The sequence below is a fragment of the Anser brachyrhynchus genome (genome assembly GCF_964034855.1).
Source record: "Anser brachyrhynchus genome assembly, chromosome: 1".
In the NCBI taxonomy this organism is placed as follows: domain Eukaryota; kingdom Metazoa; phylum Chordata; class Aves; order Anseriformes; family Anatidae; genus Anser; species Anser brachyrhynchus.
The window spans coordinates 77,968,310-77,990,640 of NC_137694.1; the positions used below are offsets into that span (position 1 = coordinate 77,968,310).

Sequence of the window (22,331 nt, forward strand, 5' to 3'; positions counted from 1 at the left end):
ACTGGGGATGCACTGCAGTGAGTCCACAGAGTGCACTAGCACTACTGGGGATGCAGTGCAGTGAGTCCAGAGAGTGCACTGGCACCAATGGGGATGCAGTGCAGTGACTCCAGAGAGTGCACTGGCACCACTGGGGATGCACTGCAGTGAGTCCAGAGAGTGCACTGGCACCACTGGGGATGCAGTGCAGTGAGTCCAGACAGTGCACTGGCACCACTGGGGAAGCAGTGCAGTGAGTCCAGAGAGTGCAGTGGCACCACTGGGGATGCAGTGCAGTGAGTCCAGAGAGTGCACTGGCAGCACTGGGGATGCAGTGCAGTGAGTCCAGAGAGTGCACTGGCACCACTGGGGATGCAGTTCAGTGAGTCCAGAGAGTGCACTGGCACCACTGGGGATGCAGTGCAGTGAGTCCAGAGAGTGCAGTGGCACCACTGGGGATGCACTGCAGTGAGCCCAGAGAGTGCACTGGCACCAGTGGGGATGCACTGCAGTCAGTCCAGTGAGTGCACTGGCACCACTGGAGATGCACTGCAGTGAGTCCAGAGAGTGCACTGTCACCACTGGGGATGCAGTGCAGTGATTCCAGTGAGTGTACTGACACCACTGGGGATGCACTGCAGTGAGTCCAGAGAGTGCACTGGCACCACTGAGAATGCACTTCAGTGAGTCCAGAGAGTGCAGTGGCACCACTGGGGATGCACTGCAGTGAGTCCAGAGAGTGCACTGGCACCACTGGGGATGCAGTGCAGTGAGTCCAGAGAGTGCACTGGCACCACTGGGGATGCGGTGCTGGGAGTCCAGAGAGTGCTTTGGTACCAGTGGGGATGCAGTGCAGTTACTCCAGAGACTGTACTGGCACCACCGGGGATGCAGTGCAGTGAGTCCAGAGAGTGCACTGGCACCACTGGGTATGCAGTGCAGTGAGTCCAGAGATTGCACTGGCACCACTGGGGATGCAGTGCTGTGACTCCAGAGAGCGCACTGGCACCACTGGGGATGCAGCGCAGTGAGTCCAGAGAGTGCACTGGCACCACTGGGGATGCACTGCAGTGAGCCCAGAGACTGCACTGGCACCACTGGGGATGCACTGCAGTGAGTCCAGTGAGTGCACTGGCACCACTGGGGAAGCAGTGCAGTGAGTCCAGAGAGTGCACTGGCACCAGTGGTGTTGCACTGCAGTGAGTCCAGAGAGTGCACTGGCACCACTGGGGATGCACTGCAGTGAGTCCAGAGAGTGCACTGTCACCACTGGGGATGCAGTACAGTGAGTCCACAGAGTGCACTGGCACCACTGGGGATGCCGTGCAGTGAGTCCAGAGAGTGCACTGGCACCACTGGGGATGCAGTGCAGTGAATCCAGTGAGTGCACTGGCACCACTGGGGATGCAGTGCAGTGAGTCCAGAGAGTGCACTGGCACTACTTGGGATGCAGTGCAGTGAGTCCAGAGAGTGCACTGGCACCACTGGGGATGCAGTGCAGTGAGTCCAGAGAGTGCACTGTCACTACTGGGGATGCAGTGCAGTGAGTCCAGAGAGTGCACTGGCACCACTGGGGATGCAGTGCAGTGAGTCCTGAGAGTGCACTGGCACCACTGGGGATGCACTGCAGTGAGTGCAGAGATTGCACTGGCACCACTGGGGATGCAGTACAGTGAGTCCAGAGAGTGCTCTTGCACCACAGGGGATGCAGTGCAGTGACTCAAGAGAGTGCACTGGCAGCACTGGGGATGCAGTGCAGTGAGTCCAGAGAGTGCACTGGCACCACTGGGGATGCAGTGCAGTGAGTCCAGAGAGTGCAATGGCACCACTGCGGATGCACTGCAGTAGTCCAGGGAGTGCACTGGCTCCACTGGGGATGCACTGCAGTGAGTCCAGAGAGTGCACTGGCACCACTGGGGATGCACTGCAGTGAGTCCAGAGAGTGTACTGGCACCACTGGGGATGCAGTTCAGTGAGTCCAGAGAGTGCACTGGCACCACTGGGGATGCAGTGCAGTGAGTCCAGAGAGTGCAGTGGCACCACTGGGGATGCACTGCAGTGAGCCCAGAGAGTGCACTGGCACCAGTGGGGATGCAGTGCAGTGAGTCCAGTGAGTGTACTGGCACCACTGGGGATGCACTGCAGTGAGTCCAGAGAGTGCACTGGCACCACTGAGAATGCACTTCAGTGAGTCCAGAGAGTGCACTGGCACCAGTGGGGATGCAGTGCAGTGAGTCCAGAGAGTGCAGTGGCACCACTGGGGATGCACTGCAGTGAGTCCAGAGAGTGCACTGGCACCACTGGGGATGCAGTGCAGTGAGTCCAGAGAGTGCACTGGCACCACTGGGGATGCAGTGCAGTGAGTCCAGAGAGTGCACTGGCACCACTGGGGATGCGGTGCTGGGAGTCCAGAGATTGCACTGGCACCACTAGGGATGCAGTGCTGTGACTCCAGAGAGCGCACTGGCACCACTGGGGATGCACTGCAGTGAGTCCAGAGAGTGCACTGGCACCACTGGGGAAGCAGTGCAGTGAGTCCAGAGAGTGCACTGGCACCACTGGGGATGCACTGCAGTGAGTCCAGAGAGTGCACTGTCACTACTGGGGATGCACTGCAGTGAGTCCAGAGATTGCACTGGCACCACTGGGGATGCAGTACAGTGAGTCCACACAGTGCACTAGCACCACTGGGGATGCAGTGCAGTGAGTCCAGAGAGTGCACTGGCACCACTGGGGATGCAGTGCAGTGAGTCCAGAGAGTGCACTGGCACCACTGGTGATGCACTGCTGTGAGTCCAGAGAGTGCTCTTGCACCACAGGGGATGCAGTGCAGTGACTCAAGAGAGTGCACTGGCAGCACTGGGGATGCAGTGCAGTGAGTCCAGAGAGTGCACTGGCACCACTGGGGATGCAGTGCAGTGAGTCCAGAGAGTGCAATGGCACCACTGCGGATGCACTGCAGTGAGTCCAGAGAGTGCACTGGCTCCTCTGGGGATGCACTGCAGTGAGTCCAGAGAGTGCACTGGCACCACTGGGGATGCACTGCAGTGAGTCCAGAGAGTGTACTGGCACCACTGGGGATGCACTGCAGTGAGTCCAGAGAGTGCACTGGCACCACTGGGGATGCACTGCAGTGAGTCCACAGAGTGCACTGGCACCACTGGGGATGCAGTGCAGTGAGTCCAGACAGTGCACTGGCACCACTGGGGAAGCAGTGCAGTGAGTCCAGAGAGTGCAGTGGCACCACTGGGGATGCACTGCAGTGAGTCCAGAGAGTGCACTGGCAGCACTGGGGATGCAGTGCAGTGAGTCCAGAGAGTGCACTGGCACCACTGGGGATGCAGTTCAGTGAGTCCAGAGAGTGCACTGGCACCACTGGGGATGCAGTGCAGTGAGTCCAGAGAGTGCAGTGGCACCACTGGGGATGCACTGCAGTGAGCCCAGAGAGTGCACTGGCACCAGTGGGGATGCACTGCAGTCAGTCCAGTGAGTGCACTGGCACCACTGGAGATGCACTGCAGTGAGTCCAGAGAGTGCACTGGCACCACTGGGGATGCAGTGCAGTGAGTCCAGTGAGTGTACTGGCACCACTGGGGATGCACTGCAGTGAGTCCAGAGAGTGCACTGGCACCACTGAGAATGCACTTCAGTGAGTCCAGAGAGTGCACTGGCACCACTGGGGATGCACTGCAGTGAGTCCAGAGAGTGCAGTGGCACCACTGGGGATGCACTGCAGTGAGTCCAGAGAGTGCACTGGCACCACTGGGGATGCAGTGCAGTGAGTCCAGAGAGTGCACTGGCACCACTGGGGATGCAGTGCAGTGAGTCCAGAGAGTGCACTGGCACCACTGGGGATGCGGTGCTGGGAGTCCAGAGAGTGCTTTGGTACCAGTGGGGATGCAGTGCAGTTACTCCAGAGACTGTACTGGCACCACCGGGGATGCAGTGCAGTGAGTCCAGAGAGTGCAGTGGCACCACTGGGGATGCACTGCAGTGAGCCCATAGAGTGCACTGGCACCAGTGGGGATGCACTGCAGTCAGTCCAGTGAGTGCACTGGCACCACTGGAGATGCACTGCAGTGAGTCCAGAGAGTGCACTGGCACCACTGGGGATGCAGTGCAGTGAGTCCAGTGAGTGTACTGGCACCACTGGGGATGCAGTGCAGTGAGTCCAGAGAGTGCACTGGCACCACTGAGAATGCACTTCAGTGAGTCCAGAGAGTGCACTGGCACCACTGGGGATGCACTGCAGTGAGTCCAGAGAGTGCAGTGGCACCACTGGGGATGCACTGCAGTGAGTCCAGAGAGTGCACTGGCACCACTGGGGATGCAGTGCAGTGAGTCCAGAGAGTGCACTGGCACCACTGGGAATGCAGTGCAGTGAGTCCAGAGAGTGCACTGGCACCACTGGGGATGCGGTGCTGGGAGTCCAGAGAGTGCTTTGGTACCAGTGGGGATGCAGTGCAGTTACTCCAGAGACTGTACTGGCACCACCGGGGATGCAGTGCAGTGAGTCCAGAGAGTGCACTGGCATCACTGAGAATGCACTTCAGTGAGTCCAGAGAGTGCACTGGCACCACTGGGTATGCAGTGCAGTGAGTCCAGAGATTTCACTGGCACCACTGGGGATGCAGTGCTGTGACTCCAGGGAGCGCACTGGCACCACTGGGGATGCAGCGCAGTGAGTCCAGAGAGTGCACTGGCAGCACTGGGGATGCACTGCAGTGAGCCCAGAGACTGCACTGGCACCACTGGGGATGCACTGCAGTGAGTCCAGTGAGTGCACTGGCACCACTGGGGAAGCAGTGCAGTGAGTCCAGAGAGTGCACTGGCACCATTGGGGTTGCACTGCAGTGAGTCCAGAGAGTGCACTGGCACCACTGGGGATGCACTGCAGTGAGTCCACAGAGTGCACTGGTACCACTGGGGATGCAGTGCAGTGAGTCCAGAGAGTGCACTGGCACCACTGGGGATGCACTGCAGTGAGTCCAGAGAGTGCACTGGCACCACTGGGGATGCAGTGCAGTGAGTCCAGAGAGTGCACTGGCACCACTGGGGATGCAGTGCAGTGAGTCCAGAGAGTGCACTGGCACCAATGGGGATGCACTTCAGTGAGTCCACAGAGTGCACTGGCTCCACTGGGGATGCAGTGCAGTGAGTCCAGAGAGTGCACTGGCATCATTGGAGATGCAGTGCAGTGAGTCCAGAGAGTGCACTGGCACCAATGGGGATGCACTTCAGTGAGTCCACAGAGTGCACTGGCTCCACTGGGGATGCAGTGCAGTGAGTCCAGAGAGTGCACTGGCACCATTGGAGATGCAGTGCAGTGAGTCCAAAGAGTGCACTGGCACCACTGGGGATGCACAGCAGTGAGTCCAGAGAGTGCATTGGCACCACTGGGGATGCAGTGCAGTGAGTCCAGAGAGTGCACTGGCATCATTGGAGATGCAGTGCAGTGAGTCCAGAGAGTGCACTGGCACCAATGGGGATGCACTTCAGTGAGTCCACAGAGTGCACTGGCACCACTGGGGATGCAGTGCAGTGAGTCCAGAGAGTGCACTGGCACCACTGGGGATGCAGTGCAGTGAGTCCAGAGAGTGCACTGGCACCACTGGGGATGCACTGCAGTGAGTCCAGAGAGTTCACTGGCACCACTGGGGATGCACTTCAGTGAGTGCAGAGACTGCACTGGCACCACTGGGGATGCAATTCAGTGAGTGCAGAGACTGCACTGGCACCACTGGGGATGCAGTGCAGTGAGTCCAGTGAGTGTACTGGCACCACTGGGGATGCACTGCAGTGAGTCCAGAGAGTGTATTGGCACCACTTGGGATGCACTGCAGTGAGTCCAGAGAGTGCACTTGCACCACTGGGGATGCAGTGCAGTGAGTCCAGAGAGTGCACTGGCACCACTGGGGATGCAGTGCAGTGAGTCCAGAGAGTGCACTGGCACCAATGGGGATGCACAGCAGTGAGCCCACAGAGTGCACTGGCACCACTGGGGATGCACTGCAGTGAGTCCAGAGAGTGCTCTGGCACCACTGGCGATGCAGTGCAGTGAGTCCAGAGAGTGCACTAGCACCACTGGGGATGCAGTGCAGTCAGTCCAGTGAGTGTACTGGCACCACTGGGGATGCAGTGCAGTGAGTCCAGAGAGTGCACTGGCACCACTGAGAATGCAGTTCAGTGAGTCCAGAGAGTGCACTGGCACCACTGGGGATGCACTGCAGTGAGTCCACAGAGTGCACTGGCACCACTGGGGATGCAGTGCAGTGAGTCCAGAGAGTGCACTGGCACCACTGGGGATGCACTTCAGTGAGTCCAGAGAGTGCACGGGCTCCACTGGGGATGCACTGCAGTGAGTCCAGAGAGTGCACTGGCACCACTGGGGATGCAGTGCAGTGAGTCCAGAGAGTGCACTGGCACCAATGGGGATGCACAGCAGTGAGCCCACAGAGTGCACTGGCACCACTGGGGATGCAGTACAGTGAGTCCACAGAGTGCACTGGCACCACTGGGGATGCACTGCAGTGAGTCCAGAGAGTGCTCTGGCACCACTGGGGATGCAGTGCAGTGAGTCCAGAGAGTGCACTAGCACCACTGGGGATGCAGTGCAGTCAGTCCAGTGAGTGTACTGGCACCACTGGGGATGCACTGCAGTGAGTCCAGAGAGTGCACTGGCACCACTGAGAATGCACTTCAGTGAGTCCAGAGAGTGCACTGGCACCACTGGGGATGCACTGCAGTGAGTCCACAGAGTGCACTGGCACCACTGGGGATGCAGTGCAGTGAGTCCAGAGAGTGCACTGGCACCACTGGGGATGCACTTCAGTGAGTCCAGAGAGTGCACGGGCTCCACTGGGGATGCAGTGCAGTGAGTCCACAGAGTGCACTGGCACCACTGGGGATGCAGTGCAGTGAGTCCAGAGAGTGCACTGGCTCCACTGGGGATGCAGTGCAGTGAGTCCAGAGAGTGCACTGGCACCACTGGGTATGCAGTGCAGTGAGTCCAGAGAGTGCACTGGCAAAACTGGGGATGCACTGCAGTGAGTCCAGAGAGTGCACTGGCACCACTGGGGATGCAGTGCAGTGAGTCCAGAGTGTGCACTGGCACCACTGGGAATGCAGTGCAGTGAGTCCAGAGATCGCACTGGCACCACGGGGGATGCACTTCAGTGAGTCCAGAGAGTGCACTGGCACCACTGGGGATGCACTGCAGTGAGTCCAGAGAGTGCACTGGCACCACTGGGGATGCACTGCAGTGAGTCCAGAGAGTGCACTGGCACCACTGGGGATGCAGTGCAGTGAGTCCAGAGAGTGCACTGGCACCAGAGGGAATGCACTGCAGTGAGTCCAGTGAGTGCACTGGCACCACTGGGGATGCAGTGCAGTGAGTGCAGGGAGTGCACTGGCACCACTGGGGATGCAGTGCAGTGAGTCCAGAGAGTGCAGTGGCACCACTGGGGATGCAGTGCAGTCACTCCAGAGAGTGCACTGGCAGCACTGGGGATGCAGTGCAGTGAGTCCAGAGAGTGCTCTGGCACCACTGGGGATGCAGTGCAGTGAGTCCAGAGAGTGCACTGGCACCACTGGGGATGCAGTGCAGTGAGTCCAGAGAGTGCACTGGCACCACTGGTGATGCACTGCAGTTACTCCAGAGAGTGCACTGGCACCACTGGGGATGCGGTACGGTGAGTCCAGAGAGTGCACTGGACCACTGGTGATGCACTGCAGTGAGTCCAGAGAGTGCACTGGCACCACTGGGGATGCACTGCAGTGAGTCCACAGATTGCACTAGCACCACTGGGGATGCAGTGCAGTGAGTCCAGAGAGTGTACTGGCACCACTGGGGATGCACTGCAGTGAGTCCAGAGAGTGCACTGGCACCACTGAGAATGCACTTCAGTGAGTCCAGAGAGCGCACTGGCACCACTGGGGATGCAGTGCAGTGAGTCCAGAGAGTGCACTGGCACCACTGAGAATGCACTTCAGTGAGTCCAAAGAGTGCACTGGCACCACTGGGGATGCACTGCAGTGAGTCCAGAGAGTGAACTAGCACCACTGGGAATGTAGTGCAGTGAATCCAGTGAGTCCACTGGCACCAGTGGGGATGCACTGCAGTGAGTCCAGAGAGTGCACTGGCACCACTGGGGATGCAGTGCAGTGAGCCCAGTGAGTGCACTGGCACCACTGGAGATGCAGTACAGTGAGTCCAGTGAATGCACTGGCAACACTGGGGATGCAGTGCAGTGAGTCCAGAGAGTGCACTGGCACCACTGGTGATGCAGTATAGTGAGTCCAGTGAGTGCACTGGCACCACTGGGGATGCAGTGCAGTGAGTCCACAGAGTGCACTGGCACCACTGGGGATGCACTGCAGTGAGTCCAGAGAGTGCACTGGCACCACTGATGATGCAGTACAGTGAGTCCAGTGAGTGCACTGGCACCACTGGGGATGTAGTGCAGTGACTCGAGAGAGTGCACTGGCACCACTGGGGATGCAGTGCATTGACTCCAGAGAGTGCACTGGCACCACTTGGGATGCAGTGCAGTGAGTCCAGAGAGTGCACTGGCACCACTGGGGATGCAGTGCAGTGACTCCAGAGAGTGCATTGGCACCACTGGGGATGCAGTGCAGTGAATCCAGAGAGTGCACTGGCAGCACTGGGGATGCACTGCAGTGAGTCCACAGAGTGCACTGGTACCACTGGGGATGCAGTGCAGTGAGTCCAGAGAGTGCACTGGCACCACTGGGGATGCACTGCAGTGAGTCCAGAGAGTGCACTGGCACCACTGGGGATGCAGTGCAGTGAGTCCAGAGAGTGCACTGGCACCACTGGGGATGCAGTGCAGTGAGTCCAGAGAGTGCACTGGCACCACTGAGAATGCACTTCAGTGAGTCCAGAGAGTGCACTAGCACCACTGGGGATGCAGTGCAGTGAATCCAGTGAGTGCACTGGCACCACTGGGGATGCAGTGCAGTGAGTCAAGAGAGTGCACTGGCACCACTGGGGATGCAGTACAGTGAGTCCAGAGAGTGCATTGGCACCATTGGAGATGCAGTGCAGTGAGTCCAGAGAGTGCACTGGCACCACTGGGGATGCACAGCAGTGAGTCCAGAGAGTGCATTGGCACCACTGGGGATGCATTGCAGTGAGTCCAGAGAGTGCACTGGCATCATTGGAGATGCAGTGCAGTGAGTCCAGAGAGTGCACTGGCACCAATGGGGATGCACTTCAGTGAGTCCACAGAGTGCACTGGCTCCACTGGGGATGCAGTGCAGTGAGTCCAGAGAGTGCACTGGCACCATTGGAGATGCAGTGCAGTGAGTCCAGAGAGTGCACTGGCACCACTGGGGATGCAGTGCAGTGAGTCCAGAGAGTGCACTGGCACCACTGGGGATGCAGTGCAGTGAGTCCAGAGAGTGCACTGGCACCACTGGGGATGCACTGCAGTGAGTCCAGAGAGTTCACTGGCACCACTGGGGATGCACTTCAGTGAGTGCAGAGACTGCACTGGCACCACTGGGGATGCAATTCAGTGAGTGCAGAGACTGCACTGGCACCACTGGGGATGCAGTGCAGTGAGTCCAGTGAGTGTACTGGCACCACTGGGGATGCACTGCAGTGAGTCCAGAGAGTGCATTGGCACCACTTGGGATGCACTGCAGTGAGTCCAGAGAGTGCACTTGCACCACTGGGGATGCAGTGCAGTGAGTCCAGAGAGTGCACTGGCACCACTGGGGATGCACTGCAGTGAGTCCAGAGAGTGCACTGGCACCACTGGGGATGCACAGCAGTGAGCCCACAGAGTGCACTGGCACCACTGGGGATGCAGTACAGTGAGTCCAGAGAGTGCACTGGCACCACTGGGGATGCACTGCAGTGAGTCCAGAGAGTGCTCTGGCACCACTGGCGATGCAGTGCAGTGAGTCCAGAGAGTGCACTAGCACCACTGGGGATGAAGTGCAGTCAGTCCAGTGAGTGTACTGGCACCACTGGGGATGCACTGCAGTGAGTCCAGAGAGTGCACTGGCACCACTGAGAATGCACTTCAGTGAGTCCAGAGAGTGCACTGGCACCACTGGGGATGCAGTACAGTGAGTCCACAGAGTGCACTGGCACCACTGGGGATGCAGTGCAGTGAGTCCAGAGAGTGCACTGGCACCACTGGGGATGCACTTCAGTGAGTCCAGAGAGTGCACGGGCTCCACTGGGGATGCACTGCAGTGAGTCCAGAGAGTGCACTGGCACCACTGGGGATGCAGTGCAGTGAGTCCAGAGAGTGCACTGGCACCAATGGGGATGCACAGCAGTGAGCCCACAGAGTGCACTGGCACCACTGGGGATGCAGTACAGTGAGTCCACAGAGTGCACTGGCACCACTGGGGATGCACTGCAGTGAGTTCAGAGAGTGCACTTGCACCACTGGGGATGGGTTTCAAGCCAACTGCATTAACCGCTCATGCTTCTTTCTTATGAGACGTTAGTAAACCAATTACATAACCTTGTCAAGACTAAATCACAGGTAAAAATCCTGTACATCTCATGTGGCCAACCACTCCCAACTAGGATTCCAAGAACCAGGAGGTTCTGTGAAAATAGGGCTAGTGCTATTAGAGGGGTGATTATTAGGGTAAGCCCTAAGCTGTCTTTAATGGAGAAGTATGGGTGGAATGGGATTTTGTCGCAGTCTGATACGATTCCTAGTGGGTTATTTGAGCCTGATTCGTGTAGGAAGGTTAGGTGGACTAGGGTGATTCCTGCAATTAGGAAGGGCAGTAGGAAGTGGATGGCGAAGAATCGGGTTAAGGTTGGATTGTCTACTGAGAATCCTCCTCAGGCTCATTCTACTAGAGTTTGCCCAATGTACGGGATGGCTGAGAATAGGTTGGTGATTACGGTGGCCCCTCAGAATGACATTTGTCCTCATGGTAGGACATACCCTACGAAGGCAGTTGCTATTAGGGTGAGTAGGAGGATTACTCCTGTGTTTCAGGTTTCTTTGTATAGGTAGGAGCCGTAGTAGAGGCCTCGTCCGATGTGTAAGTAGATGCAGATAAAGAAGAGCGAAGCACCGTTGGCGTGGAGGTTGCGGATGAGCCATCCGTACTGGACGTCTCGGCATGTGTGAGCTACTGAGGAGAAGGCGAGTGAAGTGTCTGCGGTGTAGTGTATGGCTAGTAGCAGGCCTGTTAGGATTTGTGTGGCTAAGCAGATGGCTAGAAGGGAGCCGAAGTTTCATCAGGCAGAGATGTTGGAGGGGGCGGGTAGGTCGATTAGGGAAAGTTCCTCTGTGAAAGGAACTCGGCAAATTAATAAGGCCCGACTGTTTACCAAAAACATAGCCTTCAGCAAATTAAACAAGTATTGAAGGTGATGCCTGCCCGGTGACTTAGGTTTAACGGCCGCGGTATCCTAACCGTGCAAAGGTAGCGCAATCAATTGTCCCATAAATCGAGACTTGTATGAATGGCTAAACGAGGTCTTAACTGTCTCTCACAGATAATCAGTGAAATTGATCTCCCCGTGCAAAAGCGGGGATGTGAACATAAGACGAGAAGACCCTGTGGAACTTAAAAATCAATGACCACCGCGAATCCTCAATCAACCCCACTGGGGCCACTACCATCGCAGAGCCTGGTCGATATTTTTTGGTTGGGGCGACCTTGGAGGAGAACAAATCCTCCAAAAACAAGACCATACCTCTTTACCTAGAGCTACCCCTCAAAGTGCTAACAGTGACCAGACCCAATATAATTGATTAATGGACCAAGCTACCCCAGGGATAACAGCGCAATCCCCCTCAAGAGCCCATATCGACAGGGGGGTTTACGACCTCGATGTTGGATCAGGACATCCTAATGGTGCAGCCGCTATTAAGGGTTCGTTTGTTCAACGATTAACAGTCCTACGTGATCTGAGTTCAGACCGGAGCAATCCAGGTCGGTTTCTATCTATGACACACTCTCCCCAGTACGAAAGGACCGGGAAAGTGGGGCCAATACCACAAGCACGCCCCCCCCCCTCTAAGCAGTGAAACCAACTAAACCGTGAAGAGGGCCTTCCCCCACCACTTTCAGTCCTAGAAAAGGACCAGCTAGAGTGGCAGAGCCCGGCAAGTGCAGAAGGCTTAAGCCCTTTCCCCAGAGGTTCAAATCCTCTCCCTAGCTTCACCCATGATTCAAATAACAACACTAAGCTGCCTCATTATATCCCTCCTATACATCATCCCAATCCTGATTGCCGTAGCCTTCCTAACCCTAGTAGAACGGAAAATCCTAAGCTACATACAATCCCGCAAAGGCCCTAACGTTGTCGGGCCTTTTGGCCTACTTCAACCATTTGCGGACGGACTGAAACTATTTACCAAAGAGCCCATCCGACCCTCTACCTCTTCCCCACTTCTATTCATTCTGATACCAATACTAGCCCTTGTCCTAGCCCTCACCACTTGAGCACCACTACCACTCCCATTTCCCCTAGCAGATCTAAACCTCGGAGTTCTCTTCCTAATAGCCATGTCAAGCCTAGCCGTCTACTCAGTCCTATGATCAGGCTGAGCCTCGAACTCAAAATACGCACTAATCGGAGCCCTACGGGCAGTAGCACAGACCATTTCATACGAAGTGACACTGGCCATAATCCTGCTATCAATAATCATACTAAGCGGAAGCTACACACTCAGCTCCTTTGCCGTCGCACAGGAGCCTCTATACTTCATTTTCTCCTCATGACCCCTAGCAATAATATGATACGTATCCACCCTAGCAGAGACAAACCGAGCTCCTTTTGACCTCACAGAGGGTGAATCTGAGCTAGTCTCAGGGTTTAACGTTGAATACGCCGCAGGACCCTTCGCCTTATTCTTCCTAGCTGAATATGCGAACATTATGCTAATAAATACACTTACAGCCATCATATTCCTAAACCCAAGCGCCCTAGGGCCACCCACAGAACTATTCCCCGTCATCCTAGCCACAAAAGTCCTCCTACTATCTTCTGGTTTCTTATGGGTCCGAGCTTCATACCCACGATTCCGATATGACCAACTAATGCACCTACTATGAAAAAACTTCCTACCCCTCACACTAGCTCTGTGCCTCTGACACATCAGCATACCTATCTGCTATGCAGGCCTACCTCCTTACATAAGGAAATGTGCCTGAACTACAAAGGGTCACTATGATAAAGTGAACATAGAGGTATAACAGCCCTCTCATTTCCTGTTGACCTTAGAAAAGTAGGAATTGAACCCACACAAGAGAAATCAAAATTCTCCATACTTCCCTTATATTATTTTCTAGTAGAGTCAGCTAATCAAGCTATCGGGCCCATACCCCGAAAATGATGGTTTAACCCCCTCCTCTACTAATGAACCCTTACGCGACCCCAATCATAACCTTCAGCCTCATCTTGGGCACCACAATCACAATTTCCAGCAACCACTGAGTTCTGGCCTGGACAGGACTGGAGATCAACGCACTAGCCATCATTCCCCTAATTGCCAAATCCCACCACCCACGAGCAGTAGAAGCCGCAACGAAATACTTCCTAACCCAAGCAGCTGCTTCCGCCCTGGTCCTATTCTCTAGCATAACCAATGCCTGAGTCACCGGCCAATGAGACATCACACAAATAAACCACCCAACCTCCTGTCTACTACTGACAGCAGCAATCGCTATTAAACTGGGCCTAGTGCCATTTCACTTCTGATTCCCAGAAGTACTACAAGGATCGCCACTAATAACAGCCCTGCTACTCTCGACCCTCATAAAATTCCCCCCACTAACCCTGCTCCTACTAACATCCAAATCCCTCGACCCAGCTCTACTCACCGCCATGGCCCTAGCCTCAACAGCACTAGGAGGCTGAATAGGACTGAACCAAACACAAACACGCAAAATCCTAGCCTTCTCGTCCATCTCCCACTTAGGCTGAATCGCCATCATCCTAGTTTACAGCCCCAAATTGGCCTTACTTACCTTCTACCTATACACAATCATAACATCAGCCGTATTCCTAGCCCTTAACAAAATCAAAGCCCTTAACCTATCCATGATCACAACCTCATGAACAAAAACCCCAGTGCTAAACGCCACCCTAATACTAGTACTTTTATCCCTAGCAGGCCTCCCCCCATTAACAGGCTTTATACCAAAGTGACTTATCATCCAAGAACTAACTAAACAGGAAATAACACCAGCAGCCATGGCAATTGCCATGCTATCACTGCTCAGCCTCTTCTTCTACCTACGCCTCGCATACCACTCAACAATTACCCTTCCCCCCAACTCCTCTAACCACATAAAACAATGATACACTAGCAAAGCCCCAAGCACACCTACTGCGGTCCTTGCCTCACTATCAATCCTCTTACTTCCCCTGTCCCCAATAATACATGCCATTGTCTAGAAACTTAGGATAACACCCCAAACCGAAGGCCTTCAAAGCCTTAAATAAGAGTTAAACCCTCTTAGTTTCTGCACATTAAGACTTACAGAATATTAACCTGTATCTTCTGAATGCAAGTCAGACGCTTTAATTAAGCTAAAGCCTCCCTAGACAGATGGGCTTCGATCCCACAAAACTCTAGTTAACAGCTAAATGCCTAAACCAATTGGCTTCTGCCTACAAAGACCCTGACGCACCCTAGTGCGCATCGATGAGCTTGCAACTCAACATGAATTTCACTACAGAGCCGATAAGAAGAGGAATTAAACCTCTGTAAAAAGGACTACAGCCTAACGCTTCAACACTCAGCCATCTTACCCGTCACCTTCATCAACCGATGACTATTTTCCACTAACCATAAGGATATTGGCACCCTGTACCTCATCTTCGGGGCATGAGCAGGAATAGTCGGCACCGCACTCAGCCTATTAATCCGCGCAGAACTAGGACAACCAGGAACTCTCCTAGGCGACGACCAAATTTACAATGTAATCGTTACCGCTCACGCCTTTGTAATAATCTTCTTTATAGTCATACCCATCATGATCGGAGGATTCGGCAACTGATTAGTCCCCCTCATAATCGGTGCCCCCGACATAGCATTCCCGCGAATAAACAACATAAGCTTTTGACTCCTCCCCCCATCATTCCTCCTCCTACTAGCCTCATCCACTGTAGAAGCTGGCGCCGGCACAGGCTGAACTGTCTACCCTCCCCTAGCAGGTAACCTTGCCCACGCCGGAGCTTCAGTAGACCTGGCTATCTTCTCACTCCACTTAGCCGGTATCTCCTCCATCCTTGGGGCCATCAACTTTATCACCACAGCCATCAACATAAAACCCCCCGCACTCTCACAATACCAAACCCCACTATTTGTCTGATCCGTACTAATTACCGCCATCCTACTCCTTCTATCACTCCCCGTACTCGCCGCCGGTATTACAATATTACTAACTGATTGAAACCTAAACACCACATTCTTCGACCCCGCTGGAGGAGGAGACCCAATCCTGTACCAACACCTATTCTGATTCTTCGGACACCCAGAAGTCTATATTCTGATCCTACCGGGGTTTGGAATCATCTCACACGTAGTCACGTACTACTCAGGCAAAAAGGAGCCCTTCGGCTACATGGGAATAGTCTGAGCCATACTATCCATCGGCTTCCTAGGATTCATCGTCTGAGCTCACCACATGTTTACAGTAGGAATAGACGTTGATACCCGAGCCTACTTTACATCAGCCACTATAATCATTGCCATCCCTACCGGAATCAAAGTATTTAGCTGACTAGCCACCCTGCACGGAGGAACAATCAAATGAGACCCCCCCAATACTATGAGCTCTAGGATTTATCTTCCTATTTACCATCGGAGGATTAACAGGAATCGTTCTTGCAAACTCTTCCCTAGACATCGCCCTGCACGACACGTACTACGTAGTTGCCCACTTCCACTACGTCCTATCCATAGGCGCCGTCTTTGCCATTCTAGCAGGATTTACTCACTGATTCCCACTACTCACTGGGTTTACCCTACACCAAACATGAGCAAAAGCCCACTTCGGGGTAATATTTACAGGAGTAAACCTAACGTTCTTCCCCCAGCACTTCCTAGGCCTAGCAGGAATACCCCGACGATACTCGGACTATCCCGACGCCTACACACTATGAAACACCATTTCCTCCATCGGCTCCCTAATCTCAATAGTAGCCGTAATCATACTAATATTCATCATCTGAGAAGCCTTTTCGGCCAAACGAAAAGTCCTACAACCAGAACTAACTACCACAAACGTTGAATGAATCCACGGCTGCCCTCCCCCATACCATACTTTCGAGGAACCGGCCTTCGTCCAAGTACAAGAAAGGAAGGAATCGAACCCTCACATGCTGGTTTCAAGCCAACTGCATTCACCGCTCATGCTTCTTTCTTATGAGACGTTAGTAAACCAATTACATAGCCTTGTCAAGACTAAATCACAGGTAAAAATCCTGTACATCTCATGTGGCCAACCACTCCCAACTAGGATTCCAAGACGCCTCATCACCCATCATAGAAGAACTCGTTGAATTCCACGACCACGCCCTAATCGTTGCCCTAGCTATCTGCAGCCTAGTTCTCTACCTTTTAGCCCACATACTAACAGAAAAACTCTCGTCCAATGCTGTAGACGCCCAAGAAGTAGAGCTGATCTGGACAATCCTACCTGCTATCGTCCTGGTACTCCTCGCCCTCCCATCCCTACAAATCCTCTACATAATGGACAAAATCGATGAACCAGACCTCACCCTAAAAGCCATCGGCCACCAATGATACTGAAGCTACGAATACACAGACCTCAAAGACCTATCATTCGACTCCTACATAGTGCCCACCCCAGACTTACCCAACGGCCACTTCCGACTGCTAGAAGTTGACCACCGCGTAGTTATCCCAATAGAATCCCCCATCCGCGTGATCATTACTGCAGGAGACGTACTCCACTCCTGAGCAGTCCCAACGCTCGGAGTTAAAACAGACGCAATCCCAGGCCGACTAAACCAAACTTCATTCATTACCACCCGGCCTGGGATTTTTTACGGACAATGCTCAGAAATTTGCGGGGCTAATCACAGCTACATACCCATTGTAGTAGAATCAACCCCACTCCCACATTTCGAGGCCTGATCGTCCCTTCTATCATCATCCTAATCATTAAGAAGCTATGCAACAGCACTCGCCTTTTAAGCTAGCCAAAGAGGGACTTCCCCCTCCTTAATGATATGCCACAGCTTAACCCCGCACCATGATTTTCAATCATAATTATAACCTGATTAACCCTAGCACTCCTCATCCAACCAAAACTACTAGCCTTCACCACAACCAACCCCCCATCAAATAAGACCTCCCTCACTACCAAACCCACACCATGATCCTGACCATGAACCTAAGCTTCTTTGACCAATTTTCCAGCCCCAATCTATTCGGCATCCCCTTAATCCTACTATCCCTACTCTTCCCAGCCCTACTATTCCCGTCCCCAAACAACCGATGAATCAACAACCGCCTTTCTACTATCCAAACATGACTCCTTCACCTAATCACAAAACAACTAATAGTCCCACTCAACAAAAATGGCCACAAATGAGCCATAATATTTACATCCCTAATAATCATACTTCTTACAATCAACCTTCTAGGCCTCCTTCCATATACATTCACCCCAACCACCCAACTATCTATGAACATAGCCCTAACCTTCCCACTATGGCTCGCCACACTACTAACAGGCCTACGAAACCAACCATCAGCCTCTTTAGCCCACCTATTACCCGAAGGTACCCCTACACCCCTAATCCCCGCACTAATCCTGATCGAAACAACCAGCCTACTAATCCGCCCCCTAGCCCTCGGAGTCCGCCTTACAGCCAACCTTACAGCAGGACACTTACTCATCCAACTCATCTCTACAGCCTCCATTGCATTAATACCCACCCTTCCTGCAGTATCCATCCTAACAATAATCATCCTACTACTCCTAACCATCCTAGAAGTAGCAGTAGCCATAATCCAGGCCTACGTCTTCGTGCTCCTTCTAAGCCTATACTTACAAGAAAACATCTAATGGCACACCAAGCACACTCATACCACATAGTTGACCCAAGCCCTTGACCAATCTTCGGGGCAGCCGCCGCCCTACTCACAACCTCAGGATTAATCATGTGATTCCACTACAACTCATCCATACTACTAACCCTAGGCCTCATCTCAATACTCCTAGTAATACTCCAATGATGACGAGACATTGTACGAGAAAGCACCTTCCAAGGCCATCACACTCCCACAGTCCAAAAAGGCCTACGATACGGCATAATCCTTTTCATCACATCCGAAGCATTCTTCTTCTTAGGGTTCTTCTGAGCGTTCTTCCACTCGAGCCTGGCCCCAACCCCAGAACTAGGAGGCCAATGACCCCCAACAGGAATTAAACCACTCAACCCGATAGAAGTCCCCCTACTAAACACAGCCATCCTACTAGCCTCAGGCGTTACCGTAACGTGAGCCCATCACAGCATCACAGAAGGAAACCGAAAACACGCCATCCACGCCCTAACCCTAACGATCCTCCTGGGATTCTACTTCACAGCCCTACAAGCAATAGAATACCACGAAGCCCCATTCTCAATCGCCGATAGCGTCTACGGATCTACCTTCTTCGTTGCCACTGGATTCCACGGACTCCACGTAATCATTGGGTCCTCCTTCCTGACCGTCTGCCTCTTCCGACTGATCAAGTTCCACTTTACATCAGACCACCACTTCGGATTCGAGGCAGCAGCCTGATACTGACACTTCGTAGACATCATCTGACTATTCCTCTACATAACCATCTACTGATGAGGATCTTGCTCTTCTAGTATATTAATTACAATTGACTTCCAATCTCTAGAATCTGGTATAAACCCAGAGGAGAGCAATGAACGCACTCATGTTCATATTCGCCCTATCATCAATCCTAAGCGCCGCCCTAACCGCATTAAACTTCTGACTCGCCCAAATAAACCCCGACTCAGAGAAACTCTCACCGTACGAATGTGGATTTGACCCACTTGGATCTGCTCGATTACCATTCTCAGTCCGATTCTTCCTCAGTAGCCATCCTGTTCGTCCTATTCGACCTAGAAATCGCCCTCCTACTCCCCCTGCCATGAGCCGTCCAACTCCAATCCCCCCTAATGACCCTCACCTGAACTGTAGTGATCCTCCTTCTCCTAACACTCGGACTGGCCTACGAGTGAATTCAAGGGGGCCTAGAATGAGCAGAACAACAGAAAGTTAGTCTAACCAAAAAGATAGCTGGTTTCGACCCAGCAGATTACAGCCAACCCTGTAACTTTCTTATGTCGCCCCTACATTTAAGCTTCTACTCAGCCTTCATTTTCAGCGGACTAGGACTAGCCTTCCACCGAACCCACCTAGTATCCGCCCTACTATGCCTTGAAAGCATAATATTATCGATATTCGTAGGCCTATCAATATGATCCATCGAAAACCAAGTCTCCTCATTCACCATGGTACCAATTCTCATGCTAACCTTCTCAGCGTGTGAGGCGGGCACAGGCCTGGCCATCCTAGTAGCCTCCACCCGCACACATGGCTCCGACCATCTACACAACCTAAACCTCCTGCAATGCTAAAAATCATCCTACCCACAATCATACTTCTTCCAACAGCCCTGCTGTCTCCACCAAAATTTCTATGGACTAACACCACCTTATACAGCCTCCTAATCGCTGCCCTAAGCCTACAGTGATTAATCCCAACCTACTACCCCTACAAATTTTTATCCAACTGAACAGGAATTGACCAAATCTCATCCCCCCTCCTAGTACTATCCTGCTGACTACTCCCACTCATAATCATAGCAAGCCAAAACCACCTGCAACAAGAACCCCTACAACGCAAACGAATCTTTATCTCAACCTTAGTCGCAGTCCAGCCATTCATCCTACTAGCCTTTTCCACCACAGAACTAGCACTATTTTACATCTCATTTGAAGCAACCCTCATTCCCACCCTAATCTTAATCACCCGATGGGGGAACCAACCAGAACGCCTAAGCGCTGGCATCTACCTGCTATTCTACACGCCAGTAAGCTCTCTACCCCTGCTAATCACAATCATACACCTATACGTGAAAATTGGCACCCTGCACCTGCCAACCCTACAACTAACCCACCCAACCCTATCCACCTCATGGACAGGAATACTATCAGGTCTAGCACTGCTCATAGCATTCATAGTAAAAGCCCCACTATACGGCCTACACCTCTGACTGCCAAAAGCCCACGTAGAAGCACCCATCGCAGGCTCAATACTCCTCGCCGCCCTACTACTAAAGCTAGGAGGATACGGAATTATACGAGTCACTCTATTTATGGGCCCACTGTCCAACCTCCTGCACTACCCCTTCCTAACCCTGGCCCTATGAGGCGCCCTAATGACTAGCTCAATCTGCCTACGACAGACAGACCTAAAATCACTAATCGCTTATTCATCCGTTAGCCACATAGGCCTAGTTATCGCCGCAGGAATAATCCAAACCCACTGATCATTCTCAGGGGCAATGATGCTAATAATTTCCCATGGACTAACTTCCTCCATACTATTCTGCCTAGCCAACACAAACTATGAACGTACGCACAGCCGAATTCTACTACTCACACGAGGCCTACAACCTCTCCTACCACTCATAGCTACCTGATGATTGCTGGCCAATCTAACAAACATAGCCTTACCCCCAACAACAAACCTCATAGCAGAGCTAACCATTATAATCACCTTATTCAACTGATCTGCCTTCACGATCATCCTAACAGGAATCGCAACCCTACTAACCGCCTCCTACACCTTATTCATACTACTAATGACCCAACGAGGCTCAATCCCCTCCCACATCACATCTATGCAAAACTCAACCACGCGAGAACACCTGCTCATAACACTCCACATTATCCCAATATTCCTCCTAATCCTCAAACCCGAACTGATCTCCGGAATCCCCTCATGCAAGTATAGTTTAAACCAAACATTAGACTGTGATTCTAAGAATAGAAGTTCAAACCTTCTTACCTGCCGAGGGGAGGGTTTAACCAACAAGAGCTGCTAACTCTTACATCTGAGCCTAAAACCTCAGCCCCCTTACTTTTAAAGGATAACAGCAATCCACTGGTCTTAGGAACCACCCATCTTGGTGCAAATCCAAGTAAAAGTAGTGAACCCCACACTACTAATCAACTCCCTCACACTACTCACGCTGACAATCCTCCTAACCCCAATCATCCTGCCATTTCTATTTAAAAACTTTAAAAACACCCCACAAGCCACCACCCGCGCTGTTAAAACCGCATTCCTAATTAGCCTAGCCCCTACAACCGCATTCATCTACTCGGGAGTAGAATCTGTCACCTGCCACTGGGAGTGAAAATTCATTATAAACTTTAAAATCCCCCTGAGCCTAAAAATAGACCAATACTCAATAACATTTCTTCCAATCGCCCTATTTGTAACATGATCAATCCTACAATTCGCCATATGATACATGGCCTCAGAGCCATACGTAACAAAATTTTTCACCTACCTACTGACATTCCTAGTCGCCATACTCCTCCTAACAACCGCAAACAACATATTCCTCCTATTCGTAGGCTGGGAAGGAGTACGAATCATGTCCTTCCTTCTCATCGGCTGATGACAAGGCCGAGCAGATGCCAACACCGCCGCCCTACGAGCCGTAATCTACAACCGAATCGGAGACATCGGACTGATCCTGAGCATAGCATGACTAGCTTCAACATTCAACACCTGAGAGATCCAACAAGCCGTACACCCCCACCAAACCCCAATCCTCCCCCTCATAGGATTAATCCTCGCAGCCGCAGGAAAATCCGCCCAATTTGGACTCCACCCATGACTGCCCGCAGCAATAGAAGGCCCCACCCCAGTATCAGCCCTACTGCACTCCAGTACCATAGTAGTAGCCGGAATCTTCCTGCTCATCCGCATGCACCCCCTGCTAGCCACCAACCAGACAGCCCTAACTGCCTGCCTATGCCTAGGTGCTCTATCAACCCTATTCGCTGCCACATGCGCCCTAACCCAAAATGACATCAAAAAAATCATTGCTTTCTCAACATCCAGCCAACTAGGACTAATAATAGTCACTATCGGACTAAACCTCCCACAACTAGCCTTCCTACACATCTCAACCCATGCCTTCTTTAAAGCCATACTATTCCTATGCTCAGGGTCTATCATCCACAACCTAAACGGAGAACAAGATATCCGAAAGATAGGAGGCCTACAGAAAATACTCCCAGTCACTACTTCCTGCCTAACCATCGGAAACCTGGCGCT

The 22,331-nt window shown here is 52.8% G+C and overlaps 1 long non-coding RNA gene across 1 annotated transcript in view; it reads left to right on the plus strand.

Annotated features, from left to right (window-relative positions):
* Positions 1 to 18,039, plus strand: part of LOC308187512 — a 76,562-nt gene extending 58,523 nt beyond the window's left edge. Inside the window, exon 2 of the long non-coding RNA XR_013944751.1 lies at positions 17,705 to 18,039. This is a non-coding gene — a long non-coding RNA (uncharacterized lncRNA). The remainder of the gene's footprint in view (positions 1 to 17,704) is intronic.
* The last annotated feature ends 4,292 nt before the right edge of the window (positions 18,040 to 22,331 follow it).